This window comes from Elgaria multicarinata, chromosome 8 (assembly GCF_023053635.1).
Source record: "Elgaria multicarinata webbii isolate HBS135686 ecotype San Diego chromosome 8, rElgMul1.1.pri, whole genome shotgun sequence".
Lineage (NCBI taxonomy): Eukaryota > Metazoa > Chordata > Lepidosauria > Squamata > Anguidae > Elgaria > Elgaria multicarinata.
This window is the reverse complement of record NC_086178.1, coordinates 111,738,475-111,763,844: the sequence shown is the minus strand read 5'-3', so window position 1 is coordinate 111,763,844 and position 25,370 is coordinate 111,738,475. Positions and strand designations below refer to the sequence as shown.

Sequence of the window (25,370 nt, the reverse complement as noted above, 5' to 3'; positions counted from 1 at the left end):
TGTTAATGTTCCAAAATGTCTATTGCAGGGATGGTTGACTGCCAGCCCGTGGCTAGATGAAGGCCCCTACACAACTTTAACTGGCCCTTAGTGCTACCAAATTCTAATCAAAATGTAGTTTTAAAAAATCCTCATAGTTTCACTTGTAAATGGGGGAAAGTAATTGGATGATTTCGTGCATCTGATGAACAGGATTCTAGGCCACAAAAGCTTATGCCACAATATATTCATTAATCTCCATAGTGCTACAAGCCTGCCTATTTGAATTCTGGCTCCCCCACTGAAAATAGGTTTTTGTGCATTTCATGTTTTTATCATGCTGCTAGCTCGTGTACGTTCTGGAAAGGCAGAGGACTGCTCTCTCACTCTGTGTGTGTGTGTGTGTGTGTGTGTGTGTGAGAGAGAGAGAGAGAGAGAGAGAGAGAGAGAGAGAGAGACAGAGTAATCCTTCAGTACCAACCTGCCTGTGCCTTAAGAGTGTTAGTGGAGGCCTTTCCCAGTGTTCCATGTATATCAGAGGTACATTATGCACCTACAAAAGAGAGGGCATTCTCTGTGGTGGTGCCCTGGCTTTGGATTGTCCTCTTAAAGGAGGTCTGCCTGGCATTGTCAGGTTAAACCTTTTAATTTTGTTTAGGCATTTTAATTTTTGGGTGCTTCCAGATGAGGCTTTTAATGTGCAATCACCCTGAGTCTATCATGGAATTTTACAAGGGGCTCCAGATGAGATCAGCATCCACTTGTAATCTTTCTGTGTTTTCCCACCGATTCTCCTCTCTCTCTCTCTCTCTCTTTTTTCTTACCTTGGAAAATTTGGTAAGGAAGGAAGGATGGAATAGCTGCACAATGCCTTCTGATTATTAGCAGAGGACATTGTGCAGCTGTTAGCTGGTTGAATAGTTTTATGCATCATATACAATATGGATGTTGATTTTTTTTTACATACTGCCCTTTAATATGTATTTTCAATGATGGTACAGTTTATAATTCTTAAAATTTTATATGCTAAGGAAGCAAACTCATTCTTCATTCCCCCCCTGTGTTGTTGATCTCATTGTTATCTAAGTGTATGTGTACTCTACATAGAATCATAGAATCATAGACTAGCAGAGTTGGAAGGGGCCTACAAGGCCATCGAGTCCAACCCCCTGCTCAATGCAGGAATCCACCCTAAAGCATCCCTGACAGATGGTTGTCCAGCTGCCTCTTGAAGGCCTCTAGTGTGGGAGAGCCCACAACCTCCCTAGGTAGCTGATTCCATTGTCATACTGCTCTAACAGTCAGGAAGTTTTTCCTGATGTCCAGCTGGAATCTGGCTTCCTTTAACTTGAGCCCGTGTCCTGTGTCCGTGTCCTGCACTCTGGGAGGATCGAGAAGAGATCCTGGCCCTCCACTGTGTGAAAACCTTTTAAGTATTTGAAGAGTGCTATCATGTCTCTCCTCAGTCTTCTCTTCTCAAGGCAAAATGTACCCAATTCTTTCAGTCTTTCCTCATAGGACTTTGTTTCCAGACCCCTGATCATCCTGGTTGCCCTCCTCTGAACACGCTCCGGCTTGTCTGCCTCCTTCTTGAATTGTGGAGCCCAGAACTGGGCACAGTACTCTAGATGAGGCCTAACCAGGGCCGAATAGAGAGGAACCAGTACCTCACATGATTTGGAAGCTATACTTCTATTAATGCAGCCCAAAATAGCATTTGCCTTTCTTGCAGCCATATCGCACTGTTGGCTCATATTCAGCTTGCGATCTACAACAATTCCAGGATCCTTCTTGTTTGTAGTAGATCCTTCTTGAGCCAAGTATCCCCCATCTTGTAACTGTGCATTTGTGAAACTCTTACTGATAGTTGATGCTACCTTTTATTAAAGAACATGACAAATTGGGGTTTCAAAAGTTCCAACTCCTGGGTCTAAATGGAAGTTAGAATGCCCACCCCCCACCCCGGAGTATGAGACTGGGAAAAGCTTTCAATTAGCAATAATTACACCTCAGATTAACCTCATTGGTTACGATACTGCCATCCCTGATTTGTAATACACAATTTGCTATAATGCACACCTTTAAAATATTGTCAGTTTCTGTAACTGACATACAGAAGAATTGCCCAACTAAAGAGACCCTTGGTCTAAGGAAATGTTCAATGTGTTAGTTCTTGCTTCATGAAATTTCTTTTATTTCTCTCTTGCCTTTTTTGCAATTGTTAGCCTTCATGTGAACTGAAAGCTACTTCAAAACATTAGATGAAAATAGTCGGAAAGCTTCATGCACACTTACTTCATAGAAAGGAGAAATAAAGAAAGGAAAGATTCCCGGCCCCATCCACTGACAGGTGTTTGTTGTCGGCCCTGAATGCTTTTGATGAAAAACCCACTTTCCTTCCATATACTGAATAGCTGGAACAACAATAACAGTGAAATAGTACTGGCTAATCAGAAATCTGCAATTATTGATGTGTGGTGGTGGGGTTTTCCTAATGAGTTTACCATATGCTTAGGGGCCATTCACTAGTAGTCTATGTGCTAGTGAAAAGGGTGCTGAGGGCATCTTTGGAAAAGGGATGTCATTCATAAATATTGGATGCCACTATGATGGCATTTGCAGCATGAGACACAGTTGATGCAAGAGTTCATTACCAGGTTGTTCTGTAAAAAGGCAGGGTTGCTCTTACTGCGCAAATGGGACCATTTATATTGGTGATGGGGGAGTTAGTGAAAGTTATATAAAAGTTCTGTTTAGTGTTCCCAGTCCCTTCACCCAACCAGGAGTCTTAACCCAGACCAAGGAATGTAACTCTCTTTCCCTCACCTTGCCAGAACAGAAAGATGCTGGCCTCTATTCTGCTACCCCCATCAACAGGGGCATTGCTAGGTACTTAAAAGATGCACAGGCCCGTGTAATTTGCCTAAAACACAGTGGGACTTAACTTCTATGTACATAAGATTGTGTAAGTGAGAGTATTATCCTCTCTCCTCTCCCTGCTCCTGTTTTTATTAAAGTGTGTAATTATAGTGCTAAATAACTGTGGCCACAGCTCGACCTAAGGTTTATCCTGGGATCATCCAGGGTTCACCCCTGCCTGAGCACTGGATCCCCTGTGTGTCATTTACATGAACCAGGATGACCCCAGGACAATCCTGGGATAAACCTTAGGTCTAGCCCCAGATTTCTTCCTCTGCAGCCATTGAAACCCACTTTCCCCAAAGAGTTAGGTGAGAAGGAGGAGGAGGAAAACAGGTTGTCTTCTCTGCTTCTCTAAAGCCATGTACAGTTCAGGACTTTTCTTACCCACCACATTTCCCTTCTTGAGAATTACTCAAGACTTGCTCGAAACGAAAGAAAGAGAACGAAAGACTAGGATAAGGGAGGGAAGAACAGGAAAAGAAAAAATAGTGATTGCACATGGAGAGGGGAGAGAAAGAATCCCCAAGCCCATGTGGCTTTGGTCAGGAGGGGAGAACTTCAGAGGCATTTTTGAGGTTGGAGGGGTGGCGGGGTGTTGTACATACTTAAATTAGTTTAATAAGCGGAAGTGCTGAGGACCTTTCGTTTTTATCTAAACGGTAAAACGTTTTTGAAAGCTCCAGGCTTCTTAGCAGCACCACGGGACTCTCTGCACACAGCCTCCCAGCAGTTACTAGAATGTGACCTCACATAGTCCTAAACCTCCTTTAACCTGTCAAATCACCTTCCCTGATATAGACCTGTGCAATCGATAAGATTGTCGAAGAAGGCCTTGCTGCTTGTACTGCGACCTGCAGATGGCCACTTGTGGCAACCTGGAAGTAGGTGTTCTCTATGGTATCACCCACCTTATGAAATACCCTCCCTCCTGGCACTCAGGGGATGCCAACTGTGGCTCACTTTAGGTGCCAGTTAAAGGCCTGTCTCTTTCTCCACGCCCTCCCTGATTGATTGTGCTGCCCAGTTCGCTTGCTAATTATGGCACTATAAATACTTGGTTTTAGTGTTTTTATGAATGTTCTATTTTAATATAGTTTTATAAAACATTTAGAAATATTTTTAAATATGGTAAGCAATATGTAAATTTATTAAATAAATAAAGGCAGATGGGGAAGCTTGTGGAGGATAATAAATCCTTTGCTTTGCTGAAGCCAGTGAGCTTCTGCAGAAGCCAGAAGTTGCAGTTTGGGGCAGTAAAATCAGATGCTATATAAATTATCAGTGTTGACAGAGAGCCTTTCCTACCCTTCCAGCTTAAACTGCAGCTGCAATGGAATTCCCAGCAGTGGGTGCGTAATGAGTGAAGAGTAGCCTACAGTAAAAAGATATAATTTACCTGTAACTCTAAAACTCTTGCATGGAACGTTGTGGGTGGGGCAGGGGAGAATCATAGAATAACAGAATAGCAGAGTTGGAAGGGGCCTACAAGGCCATCGAGTCCAACCCCCCGCTCAATGCAGGAATCCACCCTAAAGCATCCCTGACAAATGGTCGTCCAGGGGACTTTTGAAGGCCTTTAGCAGCAGATACATCAGAATAATACTTTTATCCAGTTTCTGTGTCCTAATGAGAATGATTTACCAAGAGTAAATAATGGGCCAATGACAACAAGTTCTATGAAAATTATATGGGTTTTGTGTCACTGTAATGTGTGTGGTTTCCTATCTACAGGGCGTATGTAGCTTCCTGCTAGCTATTCAGCTTGTGATACCTTTGTATTGGGCTTTCACATTAGATGCTATAGACATGTATAATGGGGTTGGGGAGACAAAAAGCAGGGAGAGACAAAAACAGTACCACTGGGGAAGGGAAGATGGCAGTGACCACTATAGTTCAGAAGGCTGTTGCCTTCATAACTACACTCCCTACTGGTCTGTGAGTCTTAATGCAGGGCAGCTCAGAAGATTTTGGGCACATCTCCTGGTGTGCTCCCTAGCAATGCCCAACTAGAGGCTTATAGTACAGCTTTAGCTTTGTAGTTGTCAGGTGACATTGAGTTCCTTAATGTTCCTACAAAGATTTGCGCTCTGGCCTGACTTCTCTGAGTAATTCATGGCTTTGGTACAGATGGAGCTGTTTTAGCTTCCTGCTGACTGGCTTGCATTCCACCTCTACTGCCAGCTTGATTTAGTGCCTGCTTGCCCTCAGACCACCAATGTTGACATCTCTTTTCTGTTTCCTTCAAGGATGGCATACCTGTGGCCTTCAGATGTTTTTGGCCTCCAGCTCCCACCAGCCTTGGCTAGCCTGGCCAATGATGAGAGGTGATGGGAGTAGTAGTTCATAAATATCTGGAGGGCCACAGGCTTTCCATCCCTGATTTATTGAAAACATTTCTCCTGTTGCAAAGTAAGCTAGACTTCATTTTTATTTAAAGAGTAAATAATGGGCCATTATTCTGTGCTCAACTATTTCAGTCTTCTAAGTTTTGGAGCATCTATTCATATTGGATTCATTCTAAGTATTTCGAACTGTACTTTTATCACACACCACAAGTGTGTAGATGTAAAGTATTCTTTAAACAAAACTTTTTTTTAAAAAAAATGTTTTAATGTGGTGTATGTGTATAATTTGATATATATATATATATATATATATATATATATATATATGTGCAATTCTTGAAATAGTTCTATTAAATTTACATTCTCTATTGTGCACAGAAGACAGGTAAATGGAATTCTCTGCCATAATAGACTCTCTAGAGGTAGAAAGTTTAGGGGTTTGCATTAATGCCAATATTGCAGTCAAAAACCCAAATTCTGCATTTTGTCGACATGTTTATAATTATGTGCAGCGTTCACAGTTTTCTTTTCTAATGTTGGAATAAATAATTTAAAGAATGGCTTGCTTTTTTTAGGGCCTGGAAAAATTGTGGGACATATCTTTTGCAAGGCATGCATGGTATTTAAAGGGAAGAAAACATGGGCGCCCATGGGATCACCCTAAAAAACCCGCAAGATGTGATTTCTTGCATCCTTGATATAACTTAAGTGTTCAGGGTTTGCTTCTATCAACACGAGCTTATACACACACTTGCTGACACTCTCTTTCTCCTCCCCCTTCTATGAAAAAGCAACTGCAGTGATTCGAATCATTCTTTGTGGCAGACAAAGACATTACAAAATTAAGAAAAGACCCAGTGACCAGTAGTTTGTGGAAAGAGGATGTAGTTACGTGGGAAGTTTGGAGGGCTGGATTGAGACCCTAGTTGAGATGGATTTGGCCCAAAGGCCTGAACCTATCCATTTCACAATTGGCAAGCCTTTCCAAAGGAGAAGTGAGACTAGATCAGCAAGAAACCAGAATCAAAGTAGTGTGACTGAATGGCAGCATAGAGAGGGTTGGATGTCTTGAGAAACAGGAAAGGCTTGTCACCACACAAGCAAATGTGGGCCAACAACAACTGAGGAATGCTATATTACTAGCTAACAGATGTAAAGATTCCAACATGTTAAAAGAGGGGACAATTATTCCACGCCTGTAGAGCAGGGAGGTGTGGCAAAGTTGCAAGGCAGGGATTGGTCACTGGTTAAAATGGGCAACATATGATGCGGGGAGGGGGCATTAAAAAACCTTTCAAAGTATAACTTTGTGCACAATTTCTAGGCATAGAGAAATCCAGGTATTTGACATCCTTTAATGAAACTTGAAGCGGGTGAACAGAACTGTTTGGGCGATGCCCTTGCAGATAGATTTAACATCACAGGGAGAACTTCCATATTACACTTCCATATTACCTATAGAGCCTCATGTGGCGCAGAGTGGTAAGCGGCAGTTACTGCAGCCGAAACTCTCCCCAAGGCCTGAGTTCGATCCCAGCGGAAGCTGGTTCTCAGGCAGCTGGCTCAGGTCGACTCAGCCTTCCATCCTTCTGAGGTCGGTAAAATGAGTACCCAGCTAGCTGGGGGAAAGGTAACTGCGACTGGGGAAGGCAATGGCAAACCACCCCTCTACAAAGTCTGCCAAGAAAACGTCAGCGAAAGCAGGCATCCCTCTAGGAGTCAGCAATGACTCAAGTGCTTGCACGAGAGGTTCCTTTCCTTCCTTTCAATACTTCAAACTAGTGCTTCTCCATGGCGCTGCTTCACACATTCAGCTACCCATAAAATGTACAGCAGTCCTAATAATTCAAATGCTTAATTAGGCCTGAAAGCTATAGAGCGTATGAAGTTTTTTCATGAAAAATGAAAGGAAAACCAGTGTTAGCCAACTTCTGGTAAAACATTTTTTCTGTATCTGAAGGACATGTGCTGAGACAGTCACATTTTGATTGGATGCTCTTGAGGATGACTTCAAAATGCCCAATGGAGGAAGGAAGAGAACATCACAAGGACAAACATGAGAGGGAAAAGGAATTGTACAGAGAAAACGGGCAGAAAATAGAGATGTACAAGAACAGGATCTGCAGAGCTTGGGAAAATTGCACATTGATTTGAAATCGCCAGCCCCGTCTTTGGCTGGAAGCCTCTAGTTTCATTTAGGGATTTTTATTACTAACAGTTCAGGTTAAATATTGCACTGTGTGAAAGAAAAACATATTGGTAGCTTACTCATAGCAGCAAAATGTAAAAGATTGGCTCACAAGCTATAGAAGAGAAATCACTTCATTGTTTTGCAGTATCGCTCTTGTTCCTTGAAAAATGCAGATGAAAAATCTAAAGTCGAAAACAGACTATCAAAAAAATTGATACGTTGATCTGTTGTGTAGCTAGGAACGTGTATTGAAGAATTTCCTGATCTTGGGGAGCAACATTTGAAATATGGTGGGAAAATGAATGTGTCCAATTGCCCATGTTTCTCAAAGTTGGAGAAATGAGCTGCCAACATGTGACTGCTGTGTGTGAGCTTTATCATTCCTGTTAACTGACCCTTTTACTAAAAGTTTAATAGGGGATAAATTCACATGTGAATTCATAATCCCTTCAGTTGTACCGGAGGGATTCTTTAACAAGCAAACAACAAAGAATATCTTATACAGCTAGTTTCTCTTATTGTTCTGTTCCTCCCTTCTGTCCTTCATTCTGTTTCCAGATTTAGTGGGTTAACTAGTTCCTGGATGTATCTGTCATCACAATTTTATTTGCTGCTTAACCTAAGCAAACGCATGCAAAAGAGTCAGTGACTTTTAAAATCATGTGACTTCAGAAGACTCCATGTGCCAGGATTTAAATACATTGCAGCAATAATACTGGATTTCTTACAAATACTTAATGCTTTCTATTTGCGTGGCTTACAAATTTGTGATTTTATAATTCATTCTATAGTATTTCACCTACGTGCTTTTATAGAACAAATTAGAAACTAAGATCTACTTCTAAAAGTAGAATTTAGGAAATTCAAAAAAAAAAGATGCTACAATATTTTGGAACCTTTTAATCAAACTTTTTTGTTGAGTGGTAATTGTAATTAAATGAAGGAAACTGAATTTATTTGAGTTGCTTGCATCTGTTAAGAAATCATGATAAGACTTCCTAGTGTAAACAGATCAGTTTTTGAGGATGGCAAAGATTTCTTCACTTCATATGAAAGTGATAAAATTCCTCTTTAGTGTCTGAGGAGTGGGGACTTCATGACCTATTGTCTACATATCCTGATTCTGAACTGAGTCAGTTTGTCTATGGATGACCAAGGACATAAAACTTTCTTGGTGCTGCCCCAACTGTTGGGAAAGTGAGGAGACAAAGAGGCTGGTATCTGTGGATGCAGTGGATGATAGGTGACATGATCGTATTTCTTTGAGTGGGTGGAAAGGAGGACAAAAGTGCTTCTGACCCATCCCCTTCATCAACCACATGTATGTAGGCATGTGTACCTATATGTTATGTGACTGTGTGCAGTAGATGGAGTGCAGAATATCATCTTTTTGTCTCCTCCTCAGCATTGGGAATTGATTGTGCATCTACCATGGCATTTACATGCTTTCTCTTATTTCTACAAACAAGCCCTATAAAAATGCTGGTGCCCATGGGACCTATTTCCAATTTATTTATTTATTTATTTATTGCATTTCTATACCGCCCAAAAGCGGTTCAGAAAAATTAAAACCATTCAAAGTATAAAACAACAGTATAAAACCATAATATAAAATACAATATAAAAGCTCAACCAGATAAAAACAGCAGCAATGCAAAATTACAGATTTAAAACACCAAGTTAAAATTTATTTATAGACTGTTAAAATGCTGGGAGAATAAAAAGGTCTTCACCTGGCGTCTAAAGGCATATAATGTAGGTGCCAAGCAAACCTCCTTAGGGAGCTCATTCCACAGCCGAGGTGCCACAGCAGAGAAGGCCCTGCTCCTCCTGGTAGCCACCTGCCTCACTTCCTTTGGCAGGGGCTCGCGGAGAAGGACCCCTGAGGATGACCTTAGGGTCCAGGCAGGTACATATGGGATGAGGCGTTCCTTCAGATAGCCTGGCCCCAAGCCGTTTAGGGCTTTAAATGTTCATACCAGCACTTTGAATCAGGCCCGGACCTGGACTGGCAGCCAATGAAGCTGGAAAAGGACTGGCGTGATGTGGTCTCGTCGGCCAGTCCCTGTTAGTAACCGTGCTGCCCTGTTTTGTACCAGTTGAAGTTTCTGGACCGTTTTCAAAGGCAGCCCCACGTATAACGCATTGCAGTAATCCAAACGAGAGGTTATCAGAGCATAGATAACTGTAGCTACTAGGCTATCTCCGCCCAGATAAGGGCGCAGTTCGTATATCATTTGTTATATTCCCAGTGCTATTGGCCTTCAGCAGGTGGCCAAGACTCACTTCTACAGGGCTGGGCAACTTTTCAGCCTCAAAGCCTGCATGTTGCATTGGATTTTGGGTTGCATGCACCCCCCTCACAAAACACACTGGATGGGATGCTGAGGGGATGGGGAAGCAAAAGCCTCTGTGCTGTTTGGTGAGCTATCGATGGTGTGATTGAGCTGGGGAAGAGGGCACTTCCCGAGAGTCATCCAAATGCACCCTCTTCCCCAGTACAACCATGCTGCCTTGATTCAGGAATGGGAATTTGGGGTGCACCTTGGGCATCCATGATAAGCCATGGAGGCAGCGGGTTGCCCACCCCAGGCCTACTGGGTCCTAGCCTGACCCAAGGTAGGTTGCAACAGCAGCACTACCATCATACGAATATAGGAGGGGGGGAAATTAAGTGGGTCCCTAAATGGATGTTTGAGCTAAAGGTGGCTTGCAGATCTGCTCTGTGCTATAGTGTGTGTAGTGTGTTGCTGCTAGTTCATGCTGAGGTGTTGAAAATTCCAATCTGAGCAACATGACAAAGGGACAGAATGCCTGGTCTGAAAGTCACAATGAGACATGATTTGGAGGGTTATATCTAGAAGCAGAAGTAGTAGTACTGAGTTGCTTGATACATGAGTCAATTACAATTTATGGTACCAATATCCTGAGCCTTTTAGCTCATGAGTCTGGGCTTGCACAAGTCCCCTGGTAGAATGGAGGAAAAACTGGGGATTTCCCAAGCATTAAGTCTTGGTAAAACAAGTTAGCATTCAAAGAGCTGCATAAATTTACACAAGGCACTTACAACTTCTGTTCTTTAAACATTTCTTTGTGTCTCATATGTCCTCTTACACACACAAACGAAAATCCCACTTTATTTCAAAAGCAATTTGCCATGGGTGGGGTGCTGTTTGAGGAAATAAAGGCTAAACCCCCCCTTGGGGGTGTATTAAACCCCATTCTATTTTATTGTACTTATACCTGGCTGTTCCTTTGGAGAGTTCAGAGTAGATTACATGTGGTTCCCAGGGCTGGATCTACACTAGTCTTATAACGTTGCTAGTGTCCCTTTCTAACGTGGTTCTCTGTATCGGTTCTCTGTATCACGGGGCACACTAGCGTTACTTACGTTTAGCTGTAACGTTACTGCAGGGCACTTTGTTAAATCCTTTCGTTGTTCTCCCTCCCTCTGAGCGTAGCAGAGTTGCTGGATTTGCTCTGCCCACTGCCTGCCTCATTCCTAGCCAGCAGTGCAGGGCAATAGTCATAAGCGCACACACACAAACCCCCTCCCAATGCAGGTCCCAGGGAATAGCCTGAGTGCATAGGAGCCAGCCACTTTGCTGAAGCTAAGCAGGGTTGGGTCTGGTCAGGGTTTGGATGGGAGACCAAATTGAAAAGTTTTAGCAGCAGCCGCATTTAAGCCCCGCTGGTCATGAGTTTTGGACTGGGACCAAGAGACCCTTGTTAATTTTCCTGCACGGAGCTACAGCGCTCCTTTGAGTGCTCCTCAGCTCCTTTGCAAAGAGGGAGGAAATGTAAAAAAAAATCATAAAAAATCAACCGATGACCCAATTTGATTAAAATTTTAAGGCAGGATGCATGGGAGTACTTCACAATAAAAGCAGATTCTAAGGTGGAAAACTTCTGAGTCCTTTGCATGCAATTGTCAGTGATTGCACAGTATAAGGCTGGTGTGATTTATCTGCTGTAGCAGATAAGATAGCAAACGGGGCGAAGGAAGGAGAACAGGAAGCGGGCGGAGCAAACCCAGCAGCTCTGGGTTGGGAGAGGAAAATTACCAGTAGAACGAGGCGCATGAATCTGTAGCCACGCTGGAACTAAGAAATAGAACCTGTAAGTACGACTCATTTACAACGTTGGAGACCCAGGGTCACGTGACGCTGTGCGTCACAGTAACCCATTGAAAACGTTAGAATAACACCAGTGTAGATTCCCACCAGGTCTCCTGTTGGGCAGTTTACAGAGCCAGCACTACTTTGAATCAGCAAGTAGTACATTGACTTTCTCTGCAGTTTGTATGGCTTTAGTTGTCTGGAGTTCTCTGCTCTACAGGTTCTTTACTACAATGAACTGGTTCTTCCATCCCCTTCTCTGCTTGTGGCATGCCGTGTTCTGGGTTGCATAAATTGATAGTTGTAGGTAGGACCAATGGGTATGTGGCAAGCTAACAGTGGGAGATCTTAAGAGTTCCTTCAGGTTCTATGATCCTATGACTGACTGCATGTATCATAAGCAGTTGAAGGGATGCAGGGAGTATCCCATTATTATATGTAAGTAACATGGGAATTATTTTACAACTCAGTGGAATGCCCACAGCAATTTGCAATAAACCAATAACCATAAAACCACATTAACTTCAAAAGTGAAAACATCATAAAACTGTAATGCAATAAAACCATCAGACACAATAGCAATCAGTTGACCTGGCAAAAGAAAGCAGCCTCCAAAACCTATGCATCCAGGGCTTTAATCCAGACAGCCATGCTTAGACTGGGCGTACTGAAATCAATGGAACTTAAGTTAGTCACTACTAGTCCGATTGATTTCAGTGGGTCTGCTTTAAGCATGACTAAGTCTGGATTCAACCCCAGGGTCCAAACAGGCCCCCTTGCCCATACTCGCAGAAAGGAAGTTCCAGAGTTGTGGAGTCATCACATTTTGATGTGACAATTAATTTTTGCTATAATGGGCATTGGGGAAGGACCCACTCAGGTGACAGTGGTCTTCAGACTTTTTGACATCGTCCATTTTGACTTGTCTCTGATGGAACTCTTGCTTTTTGTAAATTATACGGGGACATATTCAAAAGTGCAAACTCATTTCATATGGAGTCTTCACATGGCTGGGGCCATTTGGTTTTATTGCTCTGCAGAAATGGGGTGTGTATTTTACAACACATGCAAGTTCACAGAATGCCCCTATGGTCGCACATAGTAGGCGCAGGAATAGATTGGTAATGGGGAGCAAGGTCTCTTTCAGGAAAGTTAGTCTGCTATTAATTTCTTCTAAATAAGTTGTCAACTATTATTATTATTTATTTATTTATTTATTTATTTATTTATTTATTTATATAGCACCATCAATGTACATGGTGCTGTACAGAGTAAAACAGTAAATAGCAAGACCCTGCTGCATAGGCTTACATTCTAATATAGTCAGTTACCCACGAACATAGTTTGCGGGGAATGGTCAAATCTAATGAAAGGTGTACAGAGACGTTTAGATGTTCTTTGGTTAAATTTAACAGCTGGAGACTTCCTTTCTGAGCGATAACTAAACTTTGACTGGGTTACTTTTAATTGTAGGTGTCTCTTAATTCCTTCATGATTTGTTTACAGCTCATATGTTACTTGTCTAACATTGTACTTTGGCCTGCACCTGTGTTTAGAAAGGTGTACAGAGACTTTTGTGTGTGTTTATATTCCATTTTGCTCCCATTTGCAATTATTTATATTTGTTTAATTCTATTTGTCTTTTTTGATATTAAAAGTAAAACTTTATAGTACATTGTTATAGAAGACAGCCTAATTCTTTTTTTTTAAAGGGTTATGGTCATGAATAAACTCTTGACTTTGAATTATAATGAAAACTGCTGTTCTTTGTGGAAATCTGTGTTTCTAGAGCTTTCCAGTTTAGTATGTTTCATGAGTATCAGTCAGTGGGAAGGCAGTCAAAAGGGGACGATCAAACTTCGGACTTTGAATTTATATATATGTGTGTGTGTGTGTGTGTGTGTGTAAAGATTTGAAAATCATTGATATGGGATAAGGTGATTAGCACAGAGGTCTATAGCCAGCTGCTGCACCAAGACCGAAGGGGCAAAATATTTTCCCCTTATGTCTACATTTTACTGTATCCCCAGTTTTCTCACTTCCTGTCAGTGTTGTATTGTTTCCCAGTGAAAACCTGTGAAACCACTTAGACAACCGGTTTGTTGTTTATTCGTTCAGTCGTTTCCGACTCTTCGTGACTTCATGGACCAGTCCACGCCAGAGCTTTCTGTCGGCTGTTGCTCCCCCTAGCTCCCCCAAGGTCAAGTCTGTCACCTCCAGAATATCATCCCTCCATCTTGCCCTTGGTCGGCCCCTCTTCCTTTTGCCTTCCACTTTCCCTAGCATCAGCCTCTTCTCCAGGGTATCCTGTCTTCTCATTATGTGGCCAAAGTACTTCAGTTTTGCCTTTAATACCATTCCCTCAAGTGAGCAGTCTGGCTTGATTTCCTGGAGTATGGACTGGTTTGATCTTCTTGCGGTCCAAGGCACTCTCAGAATTTTCCTCCAACACCACAGTTCAAAAGCAAAAGTCCGCGGCTTTTGGATGAGGTGTTTTAGTTTTGCTTAAGTTATTAATTGACCTTGGAGTTGAGATTCTGCAATCTCTAATGACTTCCTAAGCCAGTGATCTCCACTATTGTTCATGCAAGAGCCGCTTTGGCTCTAGGTACCACCACTAAGTCCACTTGGGGCCTTTCCCAGACCGTGAGGGAGGGTGCATGGACTCAGCTGAGGCCTTTTTGGGCCTCTCTCCCTTCCCAGGTCATTTAAGCATGGCCTCAGTCAGTCATTGGGCAGATGAATTCTGACAGGCTCACTTAGGCCTTGGATTGGGATAGATCTTTTTCTCATCACTGAGAGGGTGTTCTGCTCTACTTAGTGCAGGCAAAATCCATATTGCTTTCTCTCATGCCTGTGTTTTCAATTTCCCGTCCAGCACCAGCGCAGTGCACCACTGCAGTGAGCCAGTCATGTTTCTCTTTGCCTATTGGGCTTCTTTCCCACCACAGCCAAATGGCTGTTTTCTCCAACGTGCATCCTCTCTTCCCCCCTCACCTGAAGCCTCCTTCATAGGCCTGGATCACAGCAGCCAGTCCACTGCTAGAACAAGGAAGGGCAATCTAGAAAGCCTCTCCTAATAGTGAGTGGCTACTACAAAGAGGGTGAGGCCACGTTCAGATGACATGCTAAGCCAGGGTGGTTAAGCATTTTGAGCTAAACGTTATGGCTCAGCATGTCACGTGAACCGTTCTTAACCATGGTGGCTACATAACCATGGTTTAAACATGCTCACTGACCATTTGCTACAAAAGGGTTAGCAGCCTAACCATGACTTAGCCTGTTGTCTGAACAGGCCCAGTGAGTGTGAATGAAAGTAAGGTAGAAAGTCACACTTGAGGTGATTGGGAGCAGCCAGTGGCCCTCCGACCTTACAGTGAAGAACAGTGTCCTAAGCATTCGGGTCCCTTGACAGAGGCAGTCTAGTATCTCTGTTACATCAGAGCAGCTAAACCAAAAAGCAGTCAGAGTAGAGCCATCAATCAGTCATTGAGAAAGATGGGGGCAAGCATAGGGTGACCCTATGAAAAGGAGGACCGAGCTCCTGTATCTTTAACAGTTGTATTGAAAAGGGAATTTCAGCAGGTGTCATTCGTATGCATGCAGCACCTGGTGAAATTTCCTCTTCGTTACCACAGTTAAAGCTGCAGCTGCTCTGCCCTCTTTTAAATCTGGTCACTCTAGTATAGCTCCTGCAGCTTTAACTGTTGTGATGAAGAGGGAACTTCACCAGGTTCTCCATATATACAAATGACACCTGCTGAAATCCTCTTGTCTATACAACTGTTAAAGATACAGAAGCCCTGCCCTCCTTTTCACATGGTCACCCTAGGCAAGCAGAATGAAAAAAAGAGCATGAAGGAGGAAGAAATAACACCAAGGAATGAGCGTGGGATTGAAGAGGCAAGTTTGATGACAATCCATGCTTCACTATACACCTTGCAAACACAATGATGTGTGTGTGGTGAATACCCTCTAACAATACAAATATAGCTGGAAAACCTGTACTTGGGAAATATATTATTGCACAGTTCAAGAGGAGTGCTCATGCATTCCTCACACATTTCAGAGGATGCTGGGGATCACCTCTCAGGTCACGTACTGAACCTGATGCCAAACAAAATACTTTATTTGAGAAGTGCACCCCAGTACCCTTTGGGCCATCACAGGGGATGTGGGTGCAGTACAACTAATAATGGAAGCATGTGTGAGCTGAGGTGCGTCCCCCAAAATCCCCAGCAAAGTTATAAGGGCAATCCCCTTGAATCAGGTACTGCAGCTATGGTGTGAGAAAAGGAAAAACCCTTTGTCTTCATTAAGAAGAGGCCTGAGAAGCAGGATAGGGACAGATGTGGTTGTGAGGTAAGAAGCAAGGGACTAAAGAGAAGGATAAGTGGAGGTGGAGGATGCGTAGACCTGAGGTCAGTGAGACATGTGAGGGTACTCTCTGCAATCTTTCATGGTCTATAGCAGGGAATGCAACCTGTTGCCCTCCAGGTGTTTTGGACTATAACTCTCACAATCCCAGACTCAATGGAGCTTATGGGAGTTGTTGTCTAAAACATCTAGAGGGCACCAGGTTGCCTACTCCTGAAATAGGTAGGGTTGTGTACTGTTTAGAAGTCTTTCACAGATCCGCCCAATTGCCTGTGCTTGGTGTGTATCGATGACTCTGCTACTGCCAGGTTTTGAACTTGGAATGATCTGGGTGGCTCATCAACAGAGCCAGGACTGCACAATGAATTCGGACATGATTGCTGTAGTACTACAGGTGTGCTTGTATGTCTGTGCTTGACATAAAAGAATGGGAAATAAATGCCCTGGGGGGCTTCCACACACAGTCTTCGGGGCGCCCCAAAAGCGCTTCAGGGTGCCCCGAAACTCCTAGTGTAGCTACCTGGTCAGAAGAGACGGAGGAAGAGGCGGCAGCGGCGGCGGTGAAAAGTTCCCAGAGCTCGGCGGCTTCCTTGCCGCCGAGCCCAACTCCCCGCCGGCCTCCTGCTGCCGGCGAAAGAGCCACCCGGGGTGGAGAGCTCAGCAGAAGAAGGCGGGCTCTTCCGCCGAGCTCTCCAACCCGGGTGGCTCTTTCGCCGGCAGCAGGAGGAGGCCGGCGGGGAGTTGGGCTCGGCGGCAAGGAAGCCGCCGAGCCCTGGGAACTTTTCGCCGCCTCCTCCTCCTCCTCCTCTTCCTCTTCCTCTGTCTCTTCTGACCAGGTAGCTACACTAGGAGTTTCGGAGCGCCCTGAAGCACTTTCGGGGCGCCCCAAAGACTGTGTGTGGAAGCCCCCCTGGTTGATGAGGTGGTGAGGATGCTCTGTCATGAGACTTAGGAGGTATGTGTGACCTTTGACAGTGCATGTAAGCCTCTCTCACTGCTTTTGCCTACTCCAAAGCGCAGATGGTGAGTGAACCCTTATCCCTTGCCTATGTTTTCTCTGAGTGCTAGAAGACCAGGGAGATGAAGGATTTGTGGGCTACTGGGTCACACCAAAATTTGTGGATGCCTAGTTGATAAGGAGGCTGATGGGCACAGGACAGTTGACTAGAAGGGCCCAATGTATACTGTGTGAGCACTAGGTGAATGTTTACTTGAAATACTCAACCAAATCTCTGTCTGGAAGGTGTCTCTAGCACAAATTAATTGCCATGCATATGATTGGTGTTTGATTCTCTCTTCTAGTCTATTGGCTAAGGTTTTCCATTGTGTCAGGATTCAGTTTGTTGGCTTGGCTTGTATAGTTATATCTACCTTTTTTTAAAAGTTGTGTGTTTGTTTGTTTTTACTCTTTCAATGTCTGAACCTATTGAATTATGAATATCTTCTCTCCCCGATTAAATTCTCCCGAGTCTGTAAATTTTGCTTTAATGCCGAGTGTAATGTTAATGTTTGCTCAGTAATAGGAAATTATTACCATTCGTACCTGACTTAAAGGAGTTTCCTTGGCCCTTTTGATGCAAGTCCTTGGTTCTCAGAAGAGGCAAATTATGTGTTTCCCCCCGCCCCCCGCCCTCCATTAGCAATCATTCTGTTGCACGCAGCATGTGATAAATCAACTGGAGGAGCTTTAGAGTTGCCACAACATGACATTACCTATCAGCTTGTCAAGCCTGTGTAGGCTCTGAGCCTTTTAGGCTGTATATTTCTTCAAAGTGTAGCGCCAGTTACTTAGTCAGCTCTAACTAATTTCAGAGTGGAAGGGAAACTTTACTGGAGTGCTGTTTGGGATCTGCTTTTTAATCCTGGTCTGTTTAATGTTTGCCTCCTGACATTCTAGGCCAGACATCATTTTAATGGTATGTGTGGTGATAAAGCCAATAAGCTGTCAAGATGATTGATAATCTAAGCATTATAGCAATATGACTTTCCTGTTCTCCTCTGTGCTTTAGATGATGGTTTCCAAATTGAATTCTTATAGTGTGCTGCTATATGTGTGTGCTTGTTGGATATTTTCTAAACACAGGATCTGAAGAGGGTGGTGCTGTTTGCTTAAATGTGGGGCTTTAGATTGTCCCCCTTCCCCCGTATAAAATAAAGCTTTTAATTTTGAAAACTTCCGGAGGACCATTCTTTAGACTTCATGCACACGCATGAATCTGTGTTACCTTTGGTGTCAATTTTTCCCTCCCACGCTCACCTCAAATTTAATATGGGCTTTGGAATCCCATACAGCAGAAATGTATTATGGGTAGAGTAATGGGTAAGCATGGATTTGGGAGTTTCACAATTTAAAAAAAGACTCAAGCAGATTTTTAGGAACACATTAATTTAAAGTATATCTGAGGAGATTGTTTCATAGAGTAGAGGGTTGGCTGGCTTGCATAAGCTATTGCATGCTGCTTTGTGGCCTTAAGCAAGATGGCTGCAATGCATAGAATCATAGAATAGCAGAGTTGGAAGGGGCCTACAAGGCCATCGAGTCCAACCCCCTGCTCAACGCAGGAATCCACCCTAAAGCATCCCTGACAGTTTAACGTGAGTTGCCCTGCATGCATTTTACTTACATATAATGTATGTGTAGTTGCTCTTCAAGATTTTAACTGGGACTGTGCAGTTTACAATTTCATAATATGAATCCAGCAGGGAATGTAACATTAGCCTTGATCACTCATTCTGTGCCCACAGGTAGCAAATAAGTGAGGGGACACACACTGTAGAACGTGCTGGCTAGGCCCTGTCCTCTGGATGCTGACACGACTGGCACTGGTTTGAAAAGGGCCAGTGTGTGTACAAATCTGTCTGCGTAGAGCTCTCCTTTCAGACTAACTCTTCATCAACCAGAGAGTGTATGTACATGTTGGCATTTAAGGGCAGGGCTAACTGGTGCATTCCATAGAGTCCCTTCACACGTTCAATGCCCATGGGCTATTGGCTCCCTGCTAGCCCATATTTTGCAAATTAGAACCTTAGGCAGACATTCATGAAGTACAAATGTGATATTCATATACGTTTCTGTCCTTAACAAGCCTGCAAGTTTTAGAAAGCCTCTAGACAGCATCTGGGGGATACATAGTATAGTTCGGATTCCTGGATCCGAAGAAAAGTGGCTTCGGAGGGAAGGTAAAAGGGGCATTCCTGTTGGTGAGGAAGGCAAGGACCTGGGGATTCTGGCTTACAAGGGATCCTCTGACTCCCCCAGCCTACTTCCTTCCTCGATGCCTGAGCTAAACAGGCAAACGTGCCCATCTAGCTGAAATGCAGAGTGGGAGGAGCATGAAGGTGAAGACTTTGGAGGCTTATGGCCATCCCCAAAGGATTGTGTCTTTAGTATCTCTTTCTTTTCTGGAGGTCTGAGCAGTGGCTTTCTATTTTCCTCTTACTGCAGACCTTGGAACTAAGGCAGTCTGATGTGTAATTCCCAAGAGTTAGTCTTCTCTCATGTAAATAATAACAGAGAATGGTGTTGTGAGAGGTCCTGGAACTGAAGAGTGTTGCCTGGAGAGCAGGGCCTAGTGGTGGACTGCACATTCAACAGCTAAGCTCACCCACACATTAACTATGTCTAAGGGCCGTTACAGCAGAAATGAATGAACGGAGAAGGTGAATGAGTATTTTGCTGCTGGACACATCATCAGTCAACATTCCCCATTTGCACGGGGGAATACATGCCATTTGTACTCTGAAAGAAATGTATATGGATTGGGTGTAGCTTCCTGAGTGGGGTTGGGGTTAATGGGCATCATCTTTGTCTCCCCTTTCCATGTATTAATTTCCACACTTTATAAAAATCTGCACAGGGCATGGAATGAATACTCCCCTCTCTTTGTGTGTGATTACTTAAATAAGTGGGTCAGGTGGCTGAGCTGGACCAGGACCATGACATGGGAGAGAGGAGTTTTTACTCTTTGCTGTCATCTTAACACACACACACCCAATGGCTTTAATTGTTGCTGATGTACAGCTTCAAGCAGGAGAGAAAATTTGCTCTGGGGAAGGGAGGTGTGGCAGGGAGTGGAGATCATGTGTTCCGTAGGTTAAGAACCTAAGAAGTGCCCTGCTGGATCAGACCAAAGGTCCATCTAGTCCAGCACTCTGTTCACACTGTGGCCAACCAGCCATCAGCCAGGATGAATAAGCAGGACATGATGCAACAGCAGCCTCCTGCCCATGTTCCCCAGCAACTGGTGCACACAGGCTTATTGCCTTGAATACTGGAGATAGCACACAACCATCAGGGCTAGTAGCCATGGATAGCCTTTGCCTCCAGGAATTTATCCAACCCCCTTTTAAAACCATCCATCATTACACTGTTACACAGTAGTGCACAGTGTAGTTAAGGACGGTCAGTAAAACGAGCATTCCACCATGTTAAATGGAGTTACTGGGGAGTGGGTCAACCTAGCAGCATAAAATAAAAAATATTTCAGCAATCTTTCTGAAATGCAGTACTGCCAGAAAGAAATGCTGGCTTTACATACCCTGCGCGTTTCAGGAAGATTGGTGCAATATTGAGGGCTGGATGGCAGTTTAAAGCAGAAAAAGGGGGAAGCATCTCTGTTTCAATCTGATCAGGCCCACTTCCGGGTTGGCAACCCTTTTTTTGAGCACTAATAGCGCCAAATTGGGACCCTTACCTTCCAATCCATTGATGGGATCGTGTTCCCCTGTCCTTCTCATTGATGGAATGGCCTTTCTTTTTGCAATATCTGCTTCCGTTGATTTTTTATTAATTTATTTGCGTCCAATGTTAACCTATGGGACTCCGATAAGCTCACGCATGCGCCTAAGGTTCTGAGGAGGGAGGGGGGAGAAGGGAGTGAGTGGGAGAGATAGTCAGAAAAATTCCAGCTGGCTGTGGGCGTGAAGAGCAGCAACCAGGAAGCTCCGGCCCAGGCAGGCCTTCAGGAGGGCTATGGACTGGCTACAGAGAAAGGTGAGTGGCAGGCATTAGAGGGGGGGCATCCGTACCGTCTGGGAGCAAGCAAGGCCATCCTTTGGGGGGCAGGGCCTCCTTCCAGCACCCCACGAACGGGGTTTGCCTCAGCTGGGCCCAGGCTTCCTCCCAGCGACCCCACCCCCTCCCTGCCTCGATGGGGCCTTGTACTTGGCCTGCGCGATCGTGCAGGGCACGTACCAGGCCCCATCGACGCTGAGGGAGGGGGCTGGGGGACGTGTTCTGGGACTTCCTGGAAGCATCTCTGCCCCCTCCCTACCTCTATGGGGCTGCAGAGAAGGAAGAGAAGACGGGAGAAGGAGAGGCGGGGAACAGGTCACCGGGCGAGGAGAGGCTGCAAGGAAGGAAGAGAAGACGGGAGAAGGAGAGGCGGGGAACAGGTCACCGGAGAAGAAGCTGTGGGGAAAGAAGAGGTCGAAAGAGGTAAGATTGAAGAGTGGGGGGGGGGGTTGTTTAAAATGTCTTACCTTGCCTTGTTCCTGCCTGGGCCATTAATTCCCCCTCTCTTTTTCAGGCTGTGTGGCACTGGTGGCAATTTGGCTGTCCTGGCCTTCAGAGTTAGCCCCCCTCTTTGTTAAGCTGCAGTGTGCACAACCCACGGCTTTCCTGGGCTTGTTTCTGACTGCTGGGGCATCCAGCCCCGCCCCCTTTCCAAGCCGCATCATGCAACACATGTTGAGGTTTGTTTGTTTTCAGCTGGGCTTGCCTGGGCATGTTCTCGATCCTCTCAGGCTTCCGGTTTCTCCATTTTACTAGCTGCAGCATGTGCAACAGGAGGCTTGATTTGGCTTGCTTCCCAGGCTTATTCCCGCCTGGGTGTCCAGCATCCCCATTTTCCAGCTTGATTTGCTTTCAGTTGAGGGCAGAGAATATTTGTTTCCTGGAGACTGTGGTCCAGCAAAAAGGGTAAGAAATCTCTGATGACATTGTAGAAAAATGGACCAGAAAGTGGGGGGAGTTACAGTGTTTTTACTCCCTGCACCTGGCTGCTCCATGGGTCTCTGTAACATTAGGTGCCTAAAACTAGAAAACTCCTTTTGCAAATCAGGAAAGTTTAGGGGAATCAATGGATTACAAAAATAGTGATAGCACCCTAGGGAAAGGACTCTGCTTTTGTTTTATAATTCCCCTTTTTACATATATCCAGTTTTTGTTAACAGTTGTTTGCTTGTTGAAGCCATAGTTTGTATGTTTGTCTGGGTTGTTGTTGTTGTTGTTTTAAGAAAAAGGGATTTATTACTTGGATCATGCCCCTCTTTCAGTTTTTAAGGCTGCTGCTGGCCCATCTTTTGTGAGCTAGCCTTTTGGGACTAGATGCTCTGCTCCTGAGCAGCTGGGTTCAGTTTTTCCTCACCATTTTATTTTATTTACTTTTGAGGCTCAGACTTCAACATCCTTTTCTATTTTAAAACATTTTCTCCATTTCCTACCTGCATGTGATGTTCTTTTGCATTTACACTTCTCTGTCAATTATTTACTGTGTAGCACGTGTGTGTTTTTCATCTAAATATTTACTGTGTGGCATTGAGCAGGGGTTTGGACTTGATGGCCTTATAGGCACCTTCCAACTCTACTATTCTATGTGTGTTTTTATATGTTAAAGTGTAGTCAATGTTTTCCTACTTGGGTTTTAAACATATATTTCCTAATATATTGAACTTTTAAATAACGTTAAGTCAGCTCTGGTTACACTCTCTCATCCCTTTGGCCAAAGAATGTCATTTTCAGTGCTCTTGGATTATGGAGAGCTATTCCTTTGCTTTCTCTTTGTTGGGACCTCATAAAATTTCATGTTTTTATTCACATCTACACACAAGATGGCACCCAGCTCTTTCTCTCTACTCTAGAATGTTCTCCTCCTATCCAATCCAACTGGTTTCTAAAATATGGTCACCCTACATTAGAGGAGGGGGAGGGGGCCATCCGTGCCGACTGGGAGCAAACAAGGCCATCCCCTGGGCCTCAAGGCGGCTTACTATAGAGTAAGCTCCAATGCAAAATCTTATGCCTGCAAAGCACAGTTCAATTCTATGCAGGATATTTAAAGTTTAATTGACACTCTTATTACTGATCACTGATCAGCGATTTAATAACAGCAGAAGGTGTTTGCAGGTGGATGGGGAAGGCAGGGTGAGGGTGTCACATCAGGCCCTGCAGGCTGAAGGTTCCTCATTCCTGGTCTAGCCAGTGGATTGGTAACATTTTAATAATATGTAGTCCCAACCATTGGATTGGAGGAGGATCCAATGTGCATCATTTAGGACCATCATGTGCATCGGTCCTAAACTGCACTGCAATTTCCCTTCTATCCAGCTGAGGATTTACAGGTAGAAGCCTGCTTCCAGTACTGATCACAGCCCTGGTGAAATTCCCTCTTCATCACAACAGTTAAAGCTGCAGGAGCCCTGCCCTCTTTTAAATCTGTTCACTCTAGTATAGCTCCTGCAGCTTTACTGTTGTGATAAAGAGGGAATTTCACCAGGTTCTTCATATATACAAATGACACCTGCTGAAATTCCCTTTTCAATACAACTGTTAAAGATACAGGATCCCTGTCCCCCTTTTCATAGGGTCACCCTATGATATATGAGAACAGGGATGTTATGAGTATACTCAAGAGTACCTTGTTTTCTCATCTGAAATGTTGGAAGGTATGGTTTTACACCCTAAGAAGCAGTTCCGATTGCTTGTAAAACCACCCCATCAAAGGAGAGAGACTGAGAGGACACAGGATTAGAGACCAGTACACACACACACACACACACACAGCAGAAGTATCTAAAGCATTTGGGATGAAAATGTCCCCAAATCTCATGGACTGCCGATCGTACACAGAATAAAAAGGGTTTTTTTAAAAAAAGAAAAAGGAAAGGAAAAAAAGATCACAGCTCAAGTTCAAATTTAGTTATGCAGTTAAAGCTAGATCACAGATGTTCTTCACTAGACAGGAGTCTGCTTTTGCTAATCTGCTATTAATCTGCCAGTAGAGCTAGGTTGGCATTATTGCTGGTTGGCCCCCAGCAGAGAGATTCAGCTACTAAATAACGGTACAGTCAAATGCAGCTTTGGTGCCTGGGATTCACTTGATCCCAGTTTTCCAGCCAGCCGGTGTGGTGGGATACTCACAGACCCTCAGTTCATCTACCACTGCAGTGCTCTGCCAGGAGGGGGAGCTAGGGCTCTGATATTCAATAGCCATTGATGTATCTTTAACAGTTGCATAGAAAAGGGAATTTCAGCAGGTGTTATTTGTACGCATGCAGCACCTGGTGAAATTTCCACTTCATCACAACAGTGAAAGCTGCAGGAGCCCTGGCCTCTTTTAAATGTGGTCACACTAGTATAGCTTCTGCACCTTTCACTGTTGGGATGAAGATGGAATTTTACCAGGTTCTGCATGCATACAGATGACACTTGCTGAAATTCCTTTTTCTATACAACTGTTAAAGATACAGGAGCCCTGTCCTCCTTTTATATGGTCACCCTAGCCATAGGGAAAGGAGGACAGGGCTCCTGTATCTTTAACAGTTGCATAGAAAAGGGAATTTCAGCAGGTGTCATTTGTTTATATGGAGATCTGGGTGAAATTCCCTCTTCATCACAACAGTTAAAGCTGCAGGAGCTATACTACAGTGACCACATTTAAAAGAAGGCAGGGCTCTGGTCATCCTTTACAAAAATCCATGAAATTCAATGAACAAAAAACTACGGTTTATAAAACAACGTTAAGGACGTACACTTTTCCACCAAGCACCAAAAAGCGGGGAAATTGGGAGTTAAGGCTCGCCAGCCTTAACGCCACATCCTCCCTAAGGAGACAGAAAGTACCAGTGAAATTCTCATTCTGCCAAAGCAGATAAACCATGAGGACAGGATGGAGAATAGGATATGCAGAGGTGACTGTGGGGTTGTGGGAAACTGATGACAAACAACTTAGAGCCACCTACTTCTTTTTTTGTTTAGAGCAGCCCTTCCCCAACCTGGTGCCCTCCAAAGGTGTTGGACTGCGACGACGGAGCAGGTAAGAAACCCCACCCCCTCCTGCCTGGCCCTGCTGCCAGGTAAGCCCCAACCCACTTACGTGTTCCATCGTCACTGGGCCCGGGCTTGAACTGAGCGCCCTGGTCCATCCGGAAGCTCAATTCAAGCCTGGGCCCGGGGACGACGGAGCAGGTAAGCACCCCCCCTTCCACCTGGGCCCTTACCTGGACCCACTGCCGCTGCTGTGCAAACTGTGGCGCTGGCTCCAGGCAAGCCCCCACCCCAGCCCACCCCACTTACCTACTCCGTTGTCGCTGGGCCCCGGCTTGAATCGAGTGCCCTGGTCCACCCGGAAGCAAGTCCGCACCTGCAGCCTTGCTTCTGGGTGGACTCAGGGGCTCGATTCAAGCACGGGTCAGGCCATGACGGAGAAGGCAAGTGGT

At 44.4% G+C, this 25,370-nt stretch overlaps 1 protein-coding gene and 1 pseudogene across 1 annotated transcript in view; one reads left to right on the top strand and one right to left on the bottom strand.

Annotated features, from left to right (window-relative positions):
* The window catches only part of LRMDA (leucine rich melanocyte differentiation associated), a 1,143,906-nt gene that overhangs the window by 50,372 nt on the left and 1,068,164 nt on the right, over nucleotides 1-25,370 (top strand). The gene's annotated exons all lie outside the window — the stretch shown is intronic.
* Nucleotides 1,875-2,028, bottom strand: LOC134403206 (U4 spliceosomal RNA; annotated as a pseudogene).